Source organism: Acanthochromis polyacanthus, chromosome 13 (genome assembly GCF_021347895.1).
Source record: "Acanthochromis polyacanthus isolate Apoly-LR-REF ecotype Palm Island chromosome 13, KAUST_Apoly_ChrSc, whole genome shotgun sequence".
Taxonomy (NCBI): Eukaryota; Metazoa; Chordata; class Actinopteri; family Pomacentridae; genus Acanthochromis; species Acanthochromis polyacanthus.
Genome location: NC_067125.1, coordinates 24,858,062 through 24,862,105, shown reverse-complemented (window position 1 = coordinate 24,862,105; position 4,044 = coordinate 24,858,062).

Sequence of the window (4,044 nt, the reverse complement as noted above, 5' to 3'; positions counted from 1 at the left end):
CCGATCAGCAGGAGGAACAGGATGAGCACTGCAATAGCTCTACAAAATGACCTCCAGCAGACCACTGGTGTGAATGTCTCTGATCAAACAATCAGAAAGAGATGTAATGAGAGTGGTCTGAGGGCCCAGTGTCCTCTAGTACCCGCTGTGCTCGCTGACTGGCACCGTGGAGCTCGGCTGGTATTTGCCATAGAACACAGGAATTGGCAGGTCCACCACTGGTGCCCTGTGCTTTTCACAGATGAGAGCAGGTTCACCCTGAGGGCATGTGACAGGCATGAAAGGGTCTGGAGAAGCCGTGGAGAACGTTATGCTGCCTGTAACATTGTTCAGCATGACCGGTTTGGTGGTGGGTCAGTGATGGTGTGGGGAGGCATATCCATGGAGGGACGCACAGACCTCTACAGGCTGGACAACGGCATTCTGACTCGATTTAGGTATCAGGATGAAATCCTTTGACCCATTGTCAGACCCTACATTGGTGCAGTGGTCCTGGATTCCTTCTGGTGCACGACAATGCCCAGTCTTATGTGGTAAGAGAACTCATGCAGTTCCTGGAGGATGAAGGAACTGATACCATTAGCTGGCCCCCATGCTCACCTGACCTGAATCCAATAGAACACCTTTGGAACATTATGTTTTCTTCCATCCGACACCATCAGGTTGCTCCTCAGACTATCCAGGAGCTCAGTGATGCCCTGGTCCAGTTCTGGGAGGAGATACCCCAGGACACCATCTGTTGTCTCATTCAGAGCTTGTCCCGGCATCGTCAGTCATGCATACAAGCACATGGAGGCCATACAAACTACTGAATACCATTTTGAGCTGCTGCCAAGGAATTTCAGAAAGATGAACTAGCCTGCCACATCAGTTTTTCCACTTTGATTTTGGGGTGTCTTGAATTTAGCCCTCCTGGGGGGTTGATAATTTTCATTCCCATCAAACAATGTGGCACTTTTCATTCCTAACACATTATCCAGTCCATATCAATGCTAATATCCAGTTTGTTTTTCCCCCGTATTGAAATATGATGTATCTTCAAAATGTTCCTTTAATTTTTTGAGCAGTGTATATATATATATATATATATATATATATATATATATGCAGGATGCAAATATGTAGGTGTAGAACAAGTTTTAACAACAAGTTTAGCAATATTTTCAGATCTTTAGATAGTTGGGTAAATTTTCTGGAGTATTTAGACGGTTTAATACTGTTTTTTTTATTGGAAAAACTAGCATTTTTGCACATTTTTTCTTCAAAAAGCAGGATTTGCTCTTTAATTATATGTTCTTTTTCACATTTCCCCTTATTTTTCTTAAATATACTACTAGACGCCTTGGATTTTCCTAAATAGATAGATGAATAGATAGATTTAATGTTTATAGTGGGACTGCACAGTGGAATAGTGGTTAGCACTCTTGCCTTGCAGCAAGAAGATTCCTGGTTCAAATCCTGGGGTGGGCCTTGGATCTTTCTGCATGGAGTTTGTATGTTTTCCCTGTGCATGTCCAAAAATATGCTGACATTAATTGATTACTCTAAACTGTCCGTAGGTGTGAATGTGAGTGTGACTTTTTTGTCTGTATATGTAGCCCTGTAACAGACTGGTGACCTGTCCAGGGTGTCCCCTGCCTTCGCCCGAGTCAGCTGGGATAGGTTTCCTTGTTTTTCTTAAATGTAACATGTTAAAACTGTTTTTATTTTGTAAATATCAGCCAATTTGCATCTTTACTGTCAATGCCAGCAATTTATGCGCTTTATTTCTTCAAAAAGCATGATTTGCACATTAATTACACATTCTTTTGCACATTTCTCCCTTGTTTTTCTCAATTATGCTACTGTACACCTTGAATTTTCCAAAGCAGATAGATGGATAGATAGATTTTTAGAGAATACTGAGTCTAATTGCATGTTCTTTTGCATATTGGTTTCCTTGTTTTTTTCTTAAATGTGACATGTTAATACTGTTTTTATCATAAATGCCAGCAATTCATGCAACTTATTTATTTAAAAAAAAACATAATTAGATAGATAGATAGATAGATAGATAGATAGATAGATAGATAGATAGATAGATAGATAGTGCAGTCACTTCCTCTCCCCGGCAGATAGGTGGCCTTGTCCCGGGCAGGGCATCAGCCCCGACGCCGCAGTGTATGGTGGGAAAAATGGGATCAGGTAAGCTCCTCCGCGGCATCAAGCTAAGCAGACATTGCGGGATAAATACACGTAGTTATGGACGTTCCTTCAGAATAAAAGCACAATTTCAGTGTGGTTTTTGGGTTCTTACCTGGTGGATTAGGTTATTACAAAAATACTTAAATATTCTAGTATCTTTATCACTATTTGCAAGGTTCACACTCTGTTTACTTGGCACTATTTTGTACTGTTTTAAACCCGTCTACATGGGCAACTACTAGCTGCAAGGTGCTATGTATACAAATGTATGTAACCTAACTCTTTTTAAATTCATTTTGTATTTGAAGAATATCTTGTATTGCACTTTTGTTGACTGCTGTGAGTTACCACAAAAGTTTTGTTGTGTTATTTCCATCTATTTTTGAATCAGGGGTCAGGATGCTGCAGATATTTTAATTTTTGGGGGGCCGTGGTGCCTAATTACAATCTCTTTTCTGTGGATTTTATTAAACATGAAGGGAAAAAGCTTCAGAAAAAAAGCAGACAGTAAATGATGACACTGTAACTGATGGTAATAGTAAGCATTTATGCACCAAAATGAAAATTAGGCCCCTCGTTTCAGGGTGAGGCCTTTAATTTTTTTGATGTACCCTTTTATTCTGTATTTAGATGTAACTATTTGTAAATTAATTGCCAGTTTTAGCTCCAAGAGTGTTTACGCATACTGTTATGTGACGTTCTCACTACTCTGTTTGTTGCTGTACAGTAATTCCACAGATGACACAAAATATTCACCATTTGATTGTGGTATCTCCCTGTTATTGTATGGGGCAAATAAATGACAGGATGTAGTAACATTTTCCGACATAAACTCACATAATTATCTTCCACAGACAATCAACTCTCATCTGGAATCTCTCTCTTATGACGAGGAGTCAAACCATCAGAAAATCTTGGTGTTGCTTTGAACTCTAATCAGTAAATTCATCAAATCAATCAAATCAAATCAAATCAAGGCCTTTACTGTTGTAAGACGATGCATACAACAAAACTGGGAGCGCAAATACTATTTAAAGAATAAAACTGAAACAAGAATGTATCAACATAGATATAATAATGAATAAAATATAGAATATAAGAAATTTAGTGGAAAATATTTGCAGTAATTACAGTGGGTAACCAGTTATTGCACAAAGTAAGATGCTAGCATAGTTTTTACTCAGCTTAATCAATTTTCTACTATTTAAAAAAAGATGCTAGTCAGAGAAATATTGTCAGAGCAATACAAGCAAGAAAATTATAAATTTAAAATAATTTCTAGACCTTGACAAGTTGTTTTGATCATAAGGTAAAGTACTAGATTTCTCAATGTTCGTCTGCTATTTTGTGTCTCATTGTTGAAATAGTTTGTCTTGTTTCTGTTGTTTTGTGTCTTTTTTGTCTTGCTTATGTCATTTGTCCATTTTTTTGTCGCTTTGGTTCTCATTTTTGCAATATTTTTTCATGTTTTTGTTGTTTTTTTTTTGTCTTTTTTCTTGTTTGACTTTTGTCATTTTAATCAAAGTAAAATATTATTTTATTCTGTTCCAGATATCTGTGACTAAATGTCTTGTGCCTTTGTAAATACTCTGTAATCTGTAAGTTGTAATGTGTTAAAGATAAACTGAGGCATGATGTAGCTAAAATTTAATTTATTTTTCTTAAGAATTTTCAGGTTGTTCTGACATTTTGTAAAGAGTTCATTAAGTACTTTTTTGCACTGAAACAAATGAAATATTTGGAGTTGTGGTTATTTATAAGTTATTATGCTTTGATTTAACTGGTGCGGTCCACTTCAGATCAAATTGGGCCAGAATTAAAATAAATTTGACATCCTTGCTATATAGTCATTAATTGAAC